The sequence below is a fragment of the Lepisosteus oculatus genome, chromosome 2 (assembly GCF_040954835.1).
Source record: "Lepisosteus oculatus isolate fLepOcu1 chromosome 2, fLepOcu1.hap2, whole genome shotgun sequence".
In the NCBI taxonomy this organism is placed as follows: domain Eukaryota; kingdom Metazoa; phylum Chordata; class Actinopteri; order Semionotiformes; family Lepisosteidae; genus Lepisosteus; species Lepisosteus oculatus.
In genome coordinates this window covers 12825065-12844046 of record NC_090697.1, presented here as the reverse complement: position 1 = coordinate 12844046, position 18982 = coordinate 12825065, and the positions used below count along the sequence as shown (strand labels likewise).

At 37.6% G+C, this 18982-nt stretch overlaps 1 protein-coding gene across 1 annotated transcript in view; it reads left to right on the top strand.

The window, feature by feature from the left end:
- The first annotated feature begins 1861 nt into the window (after nt 1–1861).
- The window catches only part of rnf144aa (ring finger protein 144aa), a 66030-nt gene continuing 48909 nt past the window's right edge, over nt 1862–18982 (top strand). The window contains exon 1 of the mRNA XM_006626121.3: nt 1862–2543. The gene's annotated coding sequence lies outside the window, so the exon portion shown is untranslated. The remainder of the gene's footprint in view (nt 2544–18982) is intronic.

Sequence of the window (18982 nt, the reverse complement as noted above, 5' to 3'; positions counted from 1 at the left end):
AGATATCAAAACTCAGATATCAAATTCCTCTCATTTAGGATTAAATTGTTTTAGTGACCAGATGGACATTAATATTTTATATATATATAGCCAGCAGCCATATCGCTCTGCAGCTTATAACTACCAACCCACTGAAGCTAAGCAGGTGTGAGCCTGGTTAGTACTGGGATGGGAGACCTCCTTGGAAAAACTAAGGTTGCAGCTGGAAGAGGTGTTAGTGGGGCCACCAGGGGGTGCTCAGCTTGCAGTCCATGTGGGTCCTAATGCCCCAGTATAGTGACAGGGATACTAAACTATAAAAAGGTACAATCCTTTGGATGAGATGTAAAACTGAGGTCCTGAGTCTCTGTGGTCATTAAAAATCCCTGGGCTTTTCTTGAAAAGAGTAGGGGTATACTCTGGCCAAATTTCCATTGGCCCTTACCAATCATGGCCTCCTAATAATCCTCATCTATAAATTGGCTACATCATTCTGTTTTTCTCCCCACTAATAGCTGATGTGTGTACTGGTGCACTATGGCTGCTGTTGCATCATCCAGGTGGGGCTGCACATTGGTGGTGGTGGAGGGGATCCCCATTACCTGTAAAGCGCTTCGAGTGGATTTTCCAGAAAAGTGCTATATAAGTGTTAGGAATTATTATTATTAACCAATTTGTCTCAACCACCAACTCCAAGCTTTATTTTTGAGGAATACTGGATGCAGTGTCACCCACTAGTTTCAGTGCACCATTCATTGTTAACCAGTGAATAATGGAGTACAACTATTTTACACCAACTTGAAACAGAGGTCTATTTTTTTTCACCTTTCCTGGAAAGAAAATGTTTTTCTGAAATAAATACAAGAAACCACGTGCTTGATTTTAACAGAAAAAAGCTGTACCATTTGCCTCAGCATGTTACACTGAATGAGGAGCAAACATGTTCCACAAGTGGATTAGCTTGTTATAGAAAACTATCTCTTATATGTTAATAAGTAAAGTTTAATTTGGAAAATGGGGAAATAGAAGTCAAAAGCATGTTTTGACTGTGAAACCTAATGCAGGTGGGTTGTTCCATTTGAACATTTCAGCATGCAATTAAGGTTTACTTGTTCCTCTGCTGCTTCTCACTACAACACTTCACTGTATGTTGTGATTTGTATGCAACATGTTCTGTCCAAACATTTTGAGGTCAATTGCTCAGGGATAACGCCCTAGAATTAAAGTCTTCAGATGAACGAATATAAAAATCTTAATAGTTCATTACGAAATTTCTTTTCATACAAAAAGTGTTGCTTATACCACTGAATTACAAAAAAAACAACATCGCCATTAAATTACAACTCGTTCACTTCATTACAAAAATTCCTTGATGATTTTTGAAAGTCCGTGTTATCAGCAAATGGCTTTATCATTCAAAACAGTTTGTTGAATAGTTTGAATGCATATTTAAAAACTGTCGTACTAGTTTACTTATATTTACATACGTACATTTAGCAGAATGTGTGTTTATGTAGGATTTACTCGTGGTGTTACTTTACTTCGATACTTTTTTAAAATAAATGTGTATGCACGTCTTTTGTTACGCGACGTTGTGCACGTTATCCTAAAAGCAAAGGTGAAGAGAATAATCAAAATGAACTGGTTTTAAATGGTGAAATGACGTGATTTCGAATAAAATAGATTTCTCTATACAAAGAATTTGTACATCGATTTTGGCTAAATGTAAATAATATTTTTATGTAAAAAAAGTTAATCTATGTACCTGTACAGCCCTAAATGGTTAGCGAACAGTCGAAAGCCATTAGGTAGGCTTCAATTGTTTTACGTGCAATACTTTTGGCCGGCAAGGGGCGCTCTTCCTGATTTTTTGTGTCGGATTTGTAGTCGCCTCTTCCCAGCATTGCAACTCGCAAATACATACAAATGGCGTCTTTCCAGCCAGACCGAGTAGTTGGTTGTCTCCAGAGCGTGTAGAGCGAGGCTCGCCCACTTTGAATTTTGCAAAGAAGAATTACCACGGCAAACCCTGGTAATTATGTGGATGTAACACTGAGACAACGATGATAGAGGAGCTCCAAAAATGGACGTCGCCCAGTTGCTTCTAGGAAATCAGAGGCAAATAATTTCTTCAGCTCTCTAGTTGCTCTGATGCTCTGTAGCTGCTAGATTTGATGCTTGTTTTGCGCGCTATTCAACTACCTGTTTTGTTGAACGATGCATTTCTATTTTTTCTATTTAACGTACCCCGATTGATATCGTCTTTCATCCGCAGTTTCCCAGTATATCGAATTACTGTATTCTGCCTTTGCTGGGCTTGAATGCCATGGATATATTAAGTACAATGTCAGTCAGTCACCATACCCTGTGATACTTTCTGTATCCAGTTCTTGTAATATATGCATTTCTGCAAGTACAACAGATCGCATCAGTTCCTGCACTACAGTTAAAATACGATTTAGGAGATAATCTTAGTGAAACTCGAAAGAAACATCCATCATTCAACGCTTTTTAAAGATTTGGCAGCGTTTAAGTACGGACGGCGGAATACACAAAAAAAACAGGTAAGGTTTTCTGCGTAGTCTTGGATTTTGGTCGAGATCGATTTTAAACTCGTGAGAGCCAGTTGAGTTGAGTGTGATCAGTGGAATCGGCTCTGTTATTATTAGGGTCGTCCGTGTTATGGGTGCAAAAAGCAGAATTGGGAGCGTCCGTTGAGAGAGTATTAGTATAGAGTAACAACGGCGTATTCCGGGCGATTACGCGTGAATATCCGCAGGCAGGACTACAGCTGTAATTTTGTTGCAAGTATCGCCAGGTTTGAGCCCTGGCATAGCTATGAATTCAGTAACTTTGAGGTGAAATTTAAGGGCAGACCCGCTATCTGAATTGGGATCTCCATTTTGCTCTTTTCATCTGAGTCAAGTTTTTAGATGCCCGCTTGAGCTGAGTATATTACTGCAGACAGCAGACGTGCTGTGACCTGGAATTGTTTGAGTATGCAGTTTGAAATTAACGTGGTAAATTTTTTAAAAAAAGTTTTACTCTGTAGTTATCCGGCTCCCATTGTTTCATTGAAAAAAGTAATACCAAGTTTTTTTTTTACAGTAACTGGATATTTTACATCTTAAACATCAAAGTATGTTGACCTTAAACCTTATAATACAGCTTTGAACAGTTAATTATTTAATGGTAGATACTGCGTTATCGTAAACCACAGAGGTGATGTGTTGTGCTTGAATAGTTTAAATGAGTGGAAAGTGCTCTTTTATCATGGATTAATGTTGGTACCTTAATTTAAAAACATTGCAAGATCTGGGAATAAATTCTTAATGGGTTCGATCTTCTACTGAAGCATTTAGTTCACAGAAGTGCGTCACCCACCTGGGTATGCACCAGCCACTAACAGCTGATCAGGTGGAGTATAAGTATAATATCGTACACAATTTAATTAAGGGAAAGTATTTCAGAAGTCAGATTGGGTAAGCCCATAATGACTTTAGTCACTACAGTTAACTACAAGGGCTAACACACCTACCATTGTGAACAGTGTCCTGAGACCTTTAAAGACCAAGAAGTCCAGATCGCAGTTAACATCACAAAGGGAACACCTACAACACAGTGACCCTAGTCACCATATTAGTTAACTGATTTGGAAATTCTGTTTCAGAGGGAAGAGTACAATCTACCAGTCCAGCAAAGCCACTCTCTCAGTGCAGTATTTATATCGGGCCCAGTCTTGTCTAGCTTCTGAGCTCTTTGAGAAGTTGAGAAATTCTCCTTCAAGAGTTTTTGTAACTTTACATTTCCACTTACCACATTTCCAGTCGTATCCCAGGGTACAACGTTACAGGAACTCAAACTCACCTAATCTTGGATCTTGCAAATCTGTCAATATGTATTTTTGCAGGTTCCCTCATTTTGGTGCCTAAGAAATAGCTCCTATTTTATTTAATATAACACATGTTTTTTCACCATGCACCATTATGCTTTATACAGTATTTTCTGACACATTTCACACAACACAATAAAAATGTAATTTTAAAGGTTTTATGGGACACTTATCTTTGAAGAGCAGGACAGAACAGTGATGTCAAGGTGAAGTGACTAATTATTGTAAACTGTGGCTGTGGTAGAAGCTTTATTATTAATTAGCTATTTGTTTTAATGCGTTATCTGTTTGCATGTTCTCCTTGTGTCCATATAGGTTTTTTCCGGGTGCTCTTGTTTCCTTCCACAGTCCAAAGATATGCTGATAGTTTAGTTATCTTTTATAAAACTGGCTGTGGTGTGAGTGTGTGTTTCTGTGTGTGCCCCGCGATGGACTGGCATACTGTCTTGGGTATATACTCCTTTATGCCCAGTGTTTCCAAGGATTGACTTTAGACCACCGTGACCCTGAATTGGATAAGCCATTATTGAAAGTGATGTGATGATGATTATAGTCCATTCTCCTTTGACAGGAATGATTTCCAGCACTCATTTATAACTTCTCATACATTAAACTGAGAATAAGAGTTGCTGCATTTGTTGCATCTTACTTCAGAGGATTGTTGTTGATCTTAAAAAAAAAATACAAAGCACAGCTCATTTTCACAACAATATAGCTTGGCTTAAAGTGTCAGGACATAATGTAACCCAATGCTATAGTTTCTCCTTTCTCTTCAGCTTTTGCCTTTTCCACAACCACTGGGAAATAGAAAAGTCCAAATATTTTCTTCACTTTTGTGATCACCCTGGAAGGATGCCGCACAACACTTTGAGGTGTTTCCTATTTGTTAAAGGTAGATGGGAGTCTGAACCTGCTAGATGAGATCCTCAGATCTATTTGCAACTATCCAAGAGGATAGAGGTTCCAGTCTGCCTCTATGCGTAACCTTGCTTATGTTCTTTACAAGTTCATCCAGACTCCTGTTATCTGTTATATAGGGATATGCTGCATTATTTTAACAACACTAGTCACATTTTAATAATGAATTGGCGTGTTAGTCTTTTGTACATTAAAGTTTCCATCTGCTTACCTTTGGATATCTTCACAGGAAGATAAGGATGTTTTTTACTGCTTGTGTGCGCTTAGATGTTTTTACATTAGACTTATTAATAAGGATGTAGTTGGTATCTGCAGATTAATTGCAATACAAAAACTTTAAAATCATAGTGTTTTCAACATGAAACAGTATTGTCTTTTGTCTTTGTCATTTGTAATTTAATATATTATTAGTTAATTTAATTTTATTGATAATTTCATAAATATTCGAAGATCTATGGCAATAATACTCTGCTCGGTAGTTTGGCTAAAGTCTAATTTATAGCGGAGGTGTTATTTGAATTGGGTTATTTGAATAAAGCTCTCAGATCCCCTACCCCTCCACCCTTTGCAATCCATGAACCATGGATCTGCCACGAGGGTGAAGATGGAGTGGAGAGAGGGATGTGAACAGCAAGAAGAGCCGTGACATTTATACATAGTTGGGTGGATGGGTGCCAAAGTATTGTTTGGCCTTCATAACTTTAATGCAAAACTCCACTGGTAGACAGGCCTTGGAATCAAGCCTGTGGCTTCTCCTTAAAATTTGAGCTCTCACTACTTTTCATATGAGGTGTTGATATATTCACAAATTATTCACAAATTAGTGAGTTACAGAGAAAAAAAAAAGTAATAGTTTTATTCCATGCTGAAAAGAGATGGAATTTCAGCATGGAATAAACCTATTAGTGGTTCCTTTGTAGCCTGCGCATGCTGACGCAGCTACCCACCTAAGAAAAAATAGTCAACCGGTTTTTGTCCATGCACTCTTAAAAGTACTGAAATTACTGTCTGTCCTCCAGATCAGTTCTATTGACCGAAACCACTGCATTGCACATTGATTTGACCACTACCTTGATTACTATATTCATCCTGCTTGTTATTAATTCAGTATTCGAGGAACTGGTTACAGCAAAACTTTGGAATTGAATAGATTGTAATGGCTGGAAATTGAATAGCCTTGTTTTAGATTATGTAACCTAAATGTTGCAGAGTAGCATTAGAACTGAATTGTCTGGGTCAGGCTGAATCGTACATAAAGCTAAGAGAGGTTTGTGATCTTGAATTAGTTGTGTATTAGTAAGAATGTGGAGGTATTTGAGAATTTCTTTAAGCTTTTTAAAAACTATTTAAATAGCTGATGTTTTAATTCGTTTGTTTATTGTGATGCTGAGGTCTCACTGTAATCTAATCAGTGCAGAACTGCGTGAGTCTCTGATAGCTACAATGCTACTTAACAAATCTAGCAAACATTTATTTGTACAATTCCTTCCGTAATCTTTTAGATGTTTGACTGCTTTAAAAAGAAGAAATGGTTCAGCCAATATTATGGGAAAAATAGTAATTTATTTTGGCTTTGTGTCACATAAAGTAAAACTAAGCATTTCTTGTGAGGTCTGCTTTACAGTTTCCAGATTGTATTTTGCTGAGTAGATCTTTGAGTCAAATCCAGGACTTTGTGAGCCCACTCTGCTAAATTGTGTTCCACCCGAGTTCTTAATTTAAATCCAAGATTTAACTAATGTTTTACTAATTAGACATTTTGTAATTGTTTTCAGCTCTAACTCTGTAAGCATTTATGTTTACCAGTAGGTGCGATTATTTCACCTGAAAGTGTCAACTTTTAGGGTTAAAAAACAAAAAAAGGTTTTGGCAGCCACCTTGTTACTTGAGTTAAGCACACAAGGATGCTGTAAAATAGGGCAAGGAAAACGAATAGATATAAAGCTGTATTTGTAAGGTTTAAGCATTTCTGCTTTAGCATTTTCTGTCAGCACTTTACCATTTAAAGCTGACATTGAATAACATTAAGATAAAAGTAATAGGTTTATTCCATGCTGAAAAAAAGAAGAAAGAGAACACAACGTTTCGGCCGTGGAGCCTTCTTCAGGTGTGTGCCTTCTTCAGGTGTCACCTGAAGAAGGCTCCACGGCCGAAACGTTGTGTTCTCTTTCTTCTTTTTTTCAGCATGGAATAAACCTATTACTTGTTCCTTTGCAGCCTACGCATGCTGACGCAGCTACCCACCTGAACATTAAGATAATCTGATTGTATGCTACGTATATTATACATTATAAATATTATTTATATTCCAGTTTTTCATTAAGGTGTATTAAATAAATGTATGCCTGAGATTTGTACGTCATGGTTAGGCTGCTATCTTTTATGATGGTGTCTGTGTGTTTCATATAAACCTAAACAAAACCTGGTTTAAACAATATTGCAAATGTGACAAGCGCAGCTCACCCTACCACTGTTGGGTTTTCGATCCTGGTCGTTTTGCGACAGCCAGCAGAGAATTCTACTATCCCACAAGGCCGTATTCTTTGCTGCTGCAGAGATTTACACCATTTTAAGTATCTCGGGGGGGAGAGTGACATCAGTTCTCTCTCTGACTCAATGCATGAGCCCAGTGACACTCTCTCCATCTCGATACCTCCTTTTTTCTCCACTGCTAGACATCAGCGTGGGTTTCCCTGCTCTTGCTCGTGGGTGCTGAGTGTGCATCAGTGCCTCTCTGTAGACAGCGGATAAGTCCGCCAAGCTCAAAGAGCAGTAAGATTCTACACAACACCAGTGAATCGTCCAGCTCTACACTTACCCTGCCAGGTTTCCATCATGGTTGCTAGAGGGCCCAGAGCCACACAGCGCCACTCTAAACCCAGAGGAGAATTCTGCTGAGAGGTGTTGTAACTTGTTACTGGCATAGTGCATGGGCTCTGTTGCAGTACTGTGAAGACTGCTGGGGAAAATGGAATCATTCTGAGAAGAAATAGACTGCCTGAAGAGGATAAATTGTTGGGAGACATTCCTTCGCTTCATTCCACACTGCCACTCGTAGTTGTCATCTTCTGTTGTGCTATGCTCACTGCTTATTTTTAGCCTTCTTGTAGAAGATATTCTGGAGTTTGAAGGTGTAAGTTAGCCTATAGCCAATATCAATCAATAGTAGTGATAAGGTGTGTCTGGCTTTTGTTGGGGATAATGTTACTTTGCTTTGATCTGAACTGGATTTGTTTGTCACCTGATTTGTTATTCTGGAATTTCATGGGTATATTTAATTCGGCAATAGTTTAGATTATTCAGAGATTAAGAAATAAATAAAATAGTATAAATAAGTGAGAAATGAGCATTTAAGTTCTTTCTCGTCCAGCTATTCTTCATATAATGGTGTGCAACCTAATAAATACAAATACCTTTTCAATGAATTGCTGTTGAAACTTACAGTGGTGATAAAACGTATTTACGCCCTTTGGCATTTTCACATTTTATTTTCAGACTTTGTGTAATCAAAAGGGATTTATTCATACCACTGATCAACGCAAAGCTGTTAATGCCAAATAAAAAAAAAAAACTCAAAAGCTTTGTCTAAACTGCACATAAAACAAAAGGTGGTGAATTATTGCAAACGTTTAAAGAGGTGAATCCACAATCCTAACGCTAACCCACACCTTTGTGTTGGGCGGATCGGTGGCTCTGTGGCTCAGGATCTGCGCCTGTGGCTGGAAAGGTTCCCGGTTAAAATCCCGCAGTCGGCAGAGGAATCCTACTCCGTTGGGCCCCTGAGCAAGGCCCTTAACCCCAACTGCTCCAGGGGCGCTGTACAATGGCTGACCCTGCGCTCTGACCCCAAGCTCTCTCCCTGTCTGTGTGTTTGTGTCTCATGGAGAGCAAGCTGGGGTATGCGAAAAAAGACAAATTCCTAATGCAAGAAATTGTATAGGGCTAATAAAGCAACATGATGATGATGATGATTATTATTATTAATAATAATAAAATAAATGGTATGAATGATATTCCGTGGAATAGTATTGTTGGTATAATTCACAAAATAAATTAAAATATAAACAGAGTACTTTAGAATTGGTTATATACCACATTAACATATTGACATTTGAGCATATCGGTATATATAAAATAAACTTAGACTGATTGAAAGCATCATTCTTTCAGGTCGTGCTGGCATTTATGTTGCTTTGATGATACAATAGATTAAGAACCATTAATTTATCATATAAAATTAAAGAAATATTATAAAGCTCATTGAGTTAGGGTATTCTTAGAGCTATCTCCAAGTACACTTTAGCAATACTGTACATCTCCTTTGTACCTTCTTTTCCGATCAGTGGATGTTTATTAAATATTCCAAATATATTCATGAAATTGAATGCCATTTTTATCACAGCTGGCTCCATTCAGTATGATATTTTCTAAGCTTCATTTTTTAAGCTTTCTGGAAATAGCATTCTGTTTTTGACAGTATGGGGGTGGATGATTACATGAATGGCATTAAATCATTTTTCATTTTCCAAAAATTCAGTACTTTCTAAGCTTGAGAATGAGGAGAAACTATTTTAGGGTTGTTGTGATGGGCTTTTCAGCTAAATGGACAAGATGATTGTCATCTGTTTTCATTAGCTCTGTAGTAACTAGAGTGCATTTGTGACATTATTGAGCTGTGGTGATTTTTTAGAAGGTACATATTTACATAAGGTGAATGTGTCAATAACAGCAAGATGTTACATTATTTCCGTAAGTAGTTTTCAGTTGTACGGTCTTATACGGGCATATGTCTTTGAATACATGTATGCATCCATATGAAGTAAAATATTTTTTTAATATGAGAAAAAATAACTTATATTTTGGATCCCCATTTTTGCTACAATACACTTACATTATGAACATGATTACCAGTTGGTGTTTAAGATTTTCCTAACTGAAAAATAGAATAAAATGTTTCCGAACTGGCCTTGTTTGTTACACTTTATTCAATACGCAAGGCCAGATTCCTTGTTTCTTTTTATTCCACATTTCAACATTGAAGATTAACTCACTCTGCTTTTGTAATTTCTTTCTTAGAAGATGAACAGAATGTGGAGATTTAAAAAAAGGTTCCTTATATAAAGTATCTTCAGAATATGTTTTACATGGCTACTTTCATGTGCATTTTGAAAAACTGCATTTAGACAACAGATTGGAATTTGTCCCTTGAATTTAATGACCAGTGCAAGAGAAAATGCTGTCTGTGGTATGTGAAGTATGCAGCACCAAAATGGTACTGGGCACAAACTGTGCTTTCATTCTGTGGATGCTGACACCTCCTTCGATGAAAAGGAGCATAAAGAAGCATGAATGACTCGCTTAGATCTTCTACATTGAAATAATTCTAAACACAAAAATACATTGTGACTTATGAGAAATTAAGCATTTACTTTTCTTAAGCATGTCTTATTGTTAATTAGATTACGTAGATGCCTATTATAGTAAGATATAATGGAATAAACTGTATTGTTTATATCATCACAGCCACCCCCCGCCCTGCCTTGTAATATTAAACCTTCTAATGATTCAGGGATTAGAACAGACACTTTACTGTTAAAGACACTGGGGGAATGTAAGTAAGACAATGATATTCACCAGAATGTGACTTGTGGGGATGATGTACTAGGATTTGGAGAAACCGATTAAAACTGATAAAGTTAGAAAACGTCCTTAGGATGTAGGACTGCAGGATAAAAACTGTGGATGTAAATAGGAATTGCAGTATTTTCAGAGTAAGTGGTAGGACTTAGATTTAGGGTACTTAGGTTAGTATAAATGCAGGAAGATTTGGTTTTGCAGCTGCAGGCTCTATGCATTGGCTTCATGTATACAGATTTGAGATGGTAGATGTACTTCGTAGTTGTACCAGTAGTTACCCGGGTCAAAATTGTCACAGACTTTAAGTTGCATTTCTGTTGACATTTCTGAATTGTTACTGTAGCAGCAATGCTTATTAATAAGACAGAATTATGTGTTGCTGTGCTTTTCCCAGTAAGCCCCCCCTCCCTCTCTCTCTCTCTCTCATCTCTGTGGTACAAGCCACAGAGAAGCCATTCATGTTGCTGCACTGATTTAGGGATGTTTGTCTTCCTGATAAGGAAAAGTTCCCAGGATAGGGATGTAACCAGCATCCTTGAACCAGCAACCTTCCGGTCAATGGCACAGATCCTTAGCCACAGTGCCACTGCTCCGCTACGACTGCAGTGATGTCATGTATTTCCAAAACCAAGCACTCAAAATGCACTCTTTTTTTTTTGGTGGATTACACTCCATTAAAACATCCTTGTACGTTTTTTGCTGAGTGTGAAATGTTCTGTGTCATGTTGTTAACAAGCATCAGTTCCCCTGAGGAACATACCGCGCTTACAATGCATACAAACCCATTACCTAATAATAGGCGTACAGTCATTATCGTATGATGGTTTAGCATTATTTTTTTGTGTTATAAGGTTTTCCTTTGGATGTGAATGGGCTGGTTTAACTACAAATAAGACTGTGTCGCAGCCTCCAGAATGGGATAAAAAAAACCTACATTCTGCAAGTCCTTGTTCTCCTGTTACAATTTCAGTTCAATTCAATACTTTATTGCCATGTCAACAATGCAACTCCCAGTGGAATGTAGATTTTGTATAGTAGATATTATAGGGTGTTTGTTATTAAAGGAATTTTCATAGGCATATGATTGCTGCTGCTGATAGTCAGCAGGGTTTAGACGAGAAAAAATGTAGAGAATTATTTGTACCAAGAACATTAAAGATTGCATCCACAGTACTGTAATATGACTATAATGGAGTTAAACTCCATTATAACTCTTAAGTTAAAAGACTATTCACCGCAGAATTGCCTTTAAAGGCTTGTTAAAGACCCTTTTGGTTTCAGAGCTCTGTAATTATTTTTAAAAGATGTTAACCAGAATCTGTAAAAATCACATTTAATTAATTAGTTTGGCATTTCCAACTCATCCAGTTTCAAAATGAAACTTTTATTTGCCTTTCTAACAATACATTCCGTCGGCTTCAATTTAATCTGGTTCATCTTCTGAATTTTTTTTCCCAAATGACATTTTATGCAGTTAATAATGCAATATAACTTCTGACTAGCAAGTCATGCTATAGCAAATACTATAACCATTTATTAAACTTTCTTTGAATTAGTAGGAGTAATTTTATCTGTCAAACTGTAAATAGTAATCTCAGAAATCTAGTTATAAAAAAACAATCCAAAAACATTTAATATTTGAATTCTAACAATGTTAGAGGTGACAACAGTTTAAATGCAGTTACATATAATTATGTTTTTCTCATCGGGGGGGGGGAAAAAATCACTGTCAATTTCCAGTTCCGTTATCTCTGATAACCACAAATGTGTTGTCTGGATTATAGAGCTAGCCGAAACATCACTTATTTTAATCAAGATGTTACAGAACACATGCCTTAATCTAATACAGGTGGGTAGCTGCGTCAGCATGCGTAGGCTGCAAAGGAACAAGTAATAGGTTTATTCCATGCTGAAAAAAAGAAGAAAGAGAACACAACGTTTCGGCCGTGGAGCCTTGAACTCACACCTGAAGAAGGCTCCACGGCCGAAACGTTGTGTTCTCTTTCTTCTTTTTTTCAGCATGGAATAAACCTATTACTTGTTCTTTTAATCTAATACAGCATGGGGCAGTGGAGGTTTGTGTTCCGAATAATACACAAAGACCCTATGTCCTTCACCTTAATGAATTACCTGAAAAATGAAGGCCATGTTTAGTTTAACACACTAAAAGGAGAGTAAAGCATTCTTTGAGAATTATGAACAGGTATTATGCCTAACAAATAGGGAAATATTTCTGAATTTTAAAATGATCATGAATAAATCAATTACAACACAATGAGCATTGTCACTTCCTTATTTAATGTTTGATATTTGTAGAGTGTGTTTTTAAAACTAGATTTGTAGAGCAGTACTGGGCTACTTAAAAATTATTGGTATTAGTGGTGTATCACCTTTCCTGCTCAAACAGCCTTGGAAAGTGCTGCAGGTGACACAATTATAATCAGTTAAAAATTAAACTTCTTATTGTGAAAAGTAACAAAAACAGATTTTTCTCTTAATATTAAGCCCCCAAAATATTTGCTTCTACTTTTTCAGACAACTGGTTTTCTCTTGATTTACATATTAATATGTTATGCATTTCCGATGCATTGTGATGTTGTTTAACGTAATACCATTAACCTAGCACTTTCATTAAATAACCTGGTGCAGTTTTCTTTTTCATGCATACTGCTTCCAATACTTCTTTAATTTTCTGCGATGGTTAGTTTAATTCAACTCTGTCATGAAGTATCAAGATAGATTATTAGAAATTTCTATTATTTTAGAATAATGATAACATTAATTTCAGTGTCCATGGAATACTACATTTTCATTTACAAGGCTAAAGTTTAAGTAGAGTAGTTTAAAGCCATATGTACACGTACATTGGATTTCTTAGTCGCGCTGATCTCTTGGTACACACACAGTAGGTACAACACCACACAGTGTAGACAACAGAAACAGTAAATATGTTTGGGATAAAGAGGGTTAGATGGTTCTGGCATGGTCAGATGTTCTCCCTTGGAAACTCAGACTGCTGCCTAGCATGTGAAAAGCCTGAAAAAAAGCTAGAGACAGTTCTGCTCAGAGCAGCAGGCCTCTTGCCAAACATTGGCTTCTTGATCTAGTGTTGGTGCCTCTACATGGTTCCAAACCTGTCCCCAACTGAGGCTGGAGGATATCACTCTCGCCTGAAGTCCCATGTGAGAACACCTTGACACAGACTGGCTGAGTCCTTACACCAGCACAATGTTGCCCAAGAGGTGATGGTGCTTGACACATGATGGGTGTGGAGGAAAGGCTTTGAACTGCACTTGGACTGTCCAGAGTTACATTAACCCCAGAAGGAGGATGAGCGAAGTGGCCATCAGGCCATCTGCAGCCTCTAATATGTGCACTGTGCTGTTCCCTTCAAACTGGGAACGTTGTCTTGTGGTAAGAAGGCATTTTTGGAACTTCAATGTGTGCTGCCGTGGACATGAGGTCTTAAGGTTGCCCTGAACACGAGGTTAGGAAGCTAGTCCACTCACATTACTAAGAGTAATGAATTGAAGATGACAAGTCACTGGTTGCCAATGGAAAGAGGCAATGCTCCTTACATAAGGGCAGTGTTCTGCCTTTCAACCTGTGAGCATTTAGGGCTCTGCTCTTTGAGTTAATATTGGACCAAAAGCATGGTCTGGTCTGGTGTAACGGAAGCATCCAGGAGGATGCCTTCTGCACCCTGTGAGAACACTGGAATTTCAGAGGTGGGGTGAGTCCAGGTTATGTGGAATGTAAGGAAGTCAGGGAAAAGAGGTGATGCTAGTGTAGTGGCAGTCATACAGCATGAATGGATAGTGTGGAGGCATTAAAGGTGTAGTTTCATGGGAGGCACAGTTTACTGGACCACAGTACAGGTTTTCTAGCAGGTATATTAATACAGCCATCACAAGTAACAGCAGGAGCATAACATATTTGGTGACTCTGCTTTAGAGTGCAACACACCTTTTGTGGTCAATATGGCCTTCCTATAATCTTCAGTTCAGTCATCTGAGCACTAAAGATGCTGCCTCTGAAAATATACAGTGTTGCCCCTTTCAGATCAAAACTTGATCCACATCACACATTCACTGAAACAAGAAAAGGAGACAGACAGGCTCCAAAAGAAGTCAGCGACAGGTGGTGGGAAAACAAATTAACAGAAATGTGAATGGAGTGACAGTGCTCTCAGAGGAGAGATGTCAAACCATCCCAGCTCTTCAGCAGTTAACAATTCCTGTTATACCATTTTAATTTGATAGTTGTACTTTAAGTGATAGCATTGCATACTAAAGCTGATTCAGTGGAAGCTTGGGTCCACAACCCAGCTCACTTTTTGGAAGGATGTTGTCTTCTTTCACACTTTTGACCCAGTGGTGCTGGGCTGATTCAAACAGAAGCTCAGGAGGGGAAGGGGGTTCAGAATGGAGAGATACGAATCTGGGAAAGGGTTCATTGAAAGAATCTTTGAGATGTCCACATGCTCTAAGTTACCGGAGATGCGTCGTACAAAAATGTACACTTAACTGCAAGTCACGAGGAAGGAAAGAAGAAACTGATTTTTCTGGAGATACTGTAGTATGGCAATATCCACGGGGAGCAGGTGGGAGCAGGTTTTAAGCTCTAATAAATAAGCTCCCTACCTTGTGCCCTGTGGGCAATATTCCATTTATGGAGGCTATGTTTTGAAATGAAAATTAACTGAAATGATATTAGTCTATGTTTGGAGTCACAGTTAGATGCTGGCAATAATACCAGTAAAGCTTTTACTTGTGGGGGTGGTATACTGAGCTCTTCATTATGTTTTTCTTTCCTTCCTGCCTATGTGTAGATGAAGGGTGTTGAATTACGGGGTGTTAAGCAAAGATATTTCGCTCTGCATCATATTGCAAGTAAGGGTAGACATTAAGTCTGAAAGGTATTTTAAGACATTTTATTTGCTATATCACTCTGTTCTGGTTTGGCCTGGCAAAAGTGGATGTGTACTTTATAGGAGACTTGTTTTGGATTCTAATCTCCAATGGCTTTTTTCCCCAAAATCAAAACAATGTTCAGGATATTAGGGGGAAAAAAGGATTATTCTGTGCTCTGTGCACATTTATAACATAGAAAATAAAATATTTAGCTTTTGAAATAGAAGTCTAGGTCTTGTATGTGTACCAGAACATACAGTAGTATGCAAGCCAATGTTAATTGCATTTGGTTGTCAGTATTATCTGAAAATCGAGTTCAGATACAATATTGTATGTCTGTTGTTAGTTCTTTTAGAAACAAATGAGGAATTTGTATCTAAATTTAACTTCCCCCCAAAAAACACATTGCAACAGAAAATAGTTTTGAGATAAAAACATGCTAACAAATCATGTGTATTAATCAGTTTGAAAGTCGGTAGTTTATGTTCCAAATGGTATACAGTAGTGTAATATAATAAATATTGTCTTTCAGGATTGAAGCCAGCCTTAATTCCAATGCTAAATCCTATATAAAGTACATTTATATACTTTTCAAATATCTATAGAAATACTGAGTACAAGAGTACACTGGAACACAATGCTTGTCTACTAAATTTATAGACTGGAATATTTGCTACTAGGTTTTTGCTTGCAGTTGCAAATTAAATTAAATGGTCTTTCACATGTTGCTCCTTAGGTTTTGGAATAAATGTTTTCCAACTTGTTACGCATGCTACAGGTATCTCTAATTAGAATTCATTATGCTGAATCCATTTAGCATGTTTTTAAATTTTCTCTCATGTAACAAAAACCTACATCTTCCCTTTTCACACTGCATTCTTATCATTATGCATTGTGAACAGGCTTTCAAAGTTGGTTTTTAGAGCCACGATCTGCTGACTTGTCTTAGTTTAACTTTGTGTTCTGCTTTGGTTACAGAATAACCAGTTAAAGAGGAGGTATTTGAGTGCAAGGGCCTTTTCTCGTGACCTTAAATTGACTGTCCTTGCAGCTCTTCTGTTTTTGTGCTTGTTGTGCTCCTTTGCCATCGTACTCAATTTCCAGTTTAAGGAGGGGCCTGCCTCCCTCTTCCACGCTGATTCAGTAATGCATTGCTCTTAATTGCACATTTCATTCTTAGTTTGGAAGACACTAACCTTAACATTGCAAAGTGCTCCTTAGAAGCCTGGTGAAACTGCTGACGTTTTCATAGAAGCAGTTTTACTGGAAATTACGGAAAAACATTTTTGTGTTGTAATTTGTAACCATATGTTTACTTGCCCACTTTATGCTTGAAAACTAAAGCTAAAATAAGTTGGGTAAATAGTAGAAAAAATGTAAGTCAAAGGTCTGTTACTGTTTTAAATACATTGATGAATAGTGCAGATGATGATTTGGCAATTTCAGGATTGTGAAATTTGGCTGAGTTCTTTGCATTAGATATGAAAGAACTGCATGTAAATTTATCATTTACATTATTCTGGCACAGGTTAAACTACATAATATTTCATCCAGCTCCAGACAAGGCATTTTAAAACCAATTATATGAAGGAAACAATATTGTGCAAACAGTAACATTTGCGAGACCATTTTCACCAGAAAAATTCTGGTTTTGCTTTCACCAAAAATTATTCTGGCCACTCTGGTCACACTCTGTATGTCAACAGGCTGACAAAAACCTGAAACGTTTGTATCTGCAACTATGAATTTATTGTTCTCTATTTTTTTTAATAAAGCCAGTATCCTTTCAGTTTGGCCTGCTAAATTTCCCTGTGCTGATTTACTGAAGATGGTGCCTGTAAGGTTCCCAAGCGGAAGTTGATGAATTGAATGAGGTGGAGAAGTGTATTAGGTTCTAACCAAGCAGTCAGGAGGGCATCTCTCGTGCTGAAAAGCTTGGGTCAGGGCGGGATTGGAACTTCTTAACAGGATGACACATTTTCTTGGTTATTGGAATAGGAGACTGATTCACTCAGTTACACGGACACTAAGAAGTGGAATGCTTCTGGTCAGCATGTAGTTCTGCGTGTCTGGCTTCACATGTAGTGTGTCTGGTTTCTTTGTGTTTGTCTCAGTATTTGGAGCACTGCTGTAGGTTCAGTGGCCAGGGACTTGGGAAATTCCTGTGTTTTTTTTGTTTGTTTTCAACCAAATATCCATTCTGTGACAACTGCAGCACTTTCATTAACTGTTGGCACAGTGATGAGGATGTGAAGGAACCCTCAAGTACTGTGTTTCATAACAGGTGAGCTTCTTTGACAAGAAAGAAAAATACTCCTTGATGTAAGTATTTTGAAGTGTTTTGCAATACTTGTGATTTCATTCTCACCAAAGGTTTTAAATTCTTTGATATCAATGTCTAACATTTTCAATTGGTCAAAGGAAGTGAAAGCAGCAATGATCTATTTCTTTAGTATCCCATTAAGTTGCTTTGGGGACATGTTAAATTCTGTGCTCAGGTTTTGATAGCTGTCACGGGTATGATATACTGTTCCAGCAATGAGGCTTTGTCAACAAATTAATTACTGTTTGATTTGCAGTACTTCTTTAGAATTGGCAGTTAGAGGTTTACACCTAAACAAGAAACTCCTATATTCAAGGGATCACACACTATCAGTTCAAGTTTGTCAGGGTTTTGCAAAGTCCACAGAATGGCCACCTTGTCTTACATGTTTTCTTCAGCTTTCTGATGGGGATCTGTTTATTTTTGTGGTAGGTTAAGTGAATAATCTTGATAGGGTCTTTGGCAATAGGGCCATGCGCTTAGAGTTTCGCCAGAATTGTTATAGTGTATTCTGAACCTTGCTGATGTAAGATGCATCTTCATTTGATTCTGTACAGTCTAGAGAAAATGCATGGACCTCTTCTCTTTGTGCCAGAATGTCCAAGCCTGTGCACCAGTATAGTGGTGGTTGACAAGTTGTGCTATAAGTGCTGTCCCTCAGGTGCAAAATCAAACATGGTCCACACTTTTCTGGCAACTTCATAGTCATTAAAGATTCCCATCTCACTTCTTGAAAGTGTAAGGATGTTAATCCTGGCACCCAAGGCTTGAAAATCTTTGCTCTTTTCTGCTTTTCTTTTTTCATGCTAAAGATGCCTTTTTATGGATTCAAGTGGATGAGTACTTACGCAATCTGTGTTTTATTTTGGATTTTCTTTTTGCGGTGTTGGCCAACCAGTTTTTACCCATAAAAATCCAGTTTCAGCAGTTAGGTTTTGATTAAAAGTATTCACATTATGAATGCGTGAACGCCATTTATAATTTAACAGAATCATTTCAAGTGGATTAATACTTTTGCAAAAAATACTACATAATTTCTTTCACTTATTATTAATTGCAGCCTTTTGCATGAACTTTCAGCTGCCATCAACCACTTCATCATTGACTTCATGGCCAAAATGAAGAGGCTTCTCTCTCCCTATCTGTCTCCCTCATGGAGAGCAAGCTGGGGTATGCAAAAAGACAAACTACTAGTACAGGCAATTTTATGGTTACAGTATTGGTGGACATAGAATTCCTCCGAGATTGTTTTGTTTAAATTATGCATTTATGCATAAATAATAAATGAGGACATTGTCAATTCTGTTTTGTCAATTGACA